Source organism: Octopus bimaculoides, chromosome 2 (assembly GCF_001194135.2).
Source record: "Octopus bimaculoides isolate UCB-OBI-ISO-001 chromosome 2, ASM119413v2, whole genome shotgun sequence".
NCBI classification, from domain to species: domain Eukaryota; kingdom Metazoa; phylum Mollusca; class Cephalopoda; order Octopoda; family Octopodidae; genus Octopus; species Octopus bimaculoides.
In genome coordinates this window covers 91819532-91820075 of record NC_068982.1, presented here as the reverse complement: position 1 = coordinate 91820075, position 544 = coordinate 91819532, and positions in this window count along the sequence as shown.

The window sequence follows — 544 nt, the reverse complement described above, 5'->3', positions numbered from 1 at the left end:
TATATATATATATATATGTAATAGATCTTGCATGCATGAAGTGGATTCGATCCACCATAGTCAAAATTAAATTAGCACTGAAACAGAACTTTTCCCATGGTGGAACAATGGTTTTTCTGTGACAGCAGTTTTACGTTTTCCAGATGCCTTTAGGCCGAAATAATGTCTTCACCACTTGACCCTTTCTAACCTCTTCTACTTCACAAAAAGCTAGAATAGAGATAACAAGACCACCAACTAAATCTATTGTTCTCAATGATATGTCCTTCTGGATAGTTATAAAAGCAAGAGCACCCCAAGCAAAAATGTGTCGGTGATGACCCAACGAGTTCAGTCACATGGTGACGACTCAGTGACAACGAAGTCTGGCTGACCAGCTTGAACCTTGGTCAGAGGGAGATATGAAGTTTACTGTCAGCAACTGTGAGACAACGCTCCACACCCTACAACTTTCACTAGCTCTAATTCTATTCTCTTACAACATCGTTCTTTCTCTCTCTGTAATTACTACTAAACAATGAAGAGGACACAAACACAAACTTTA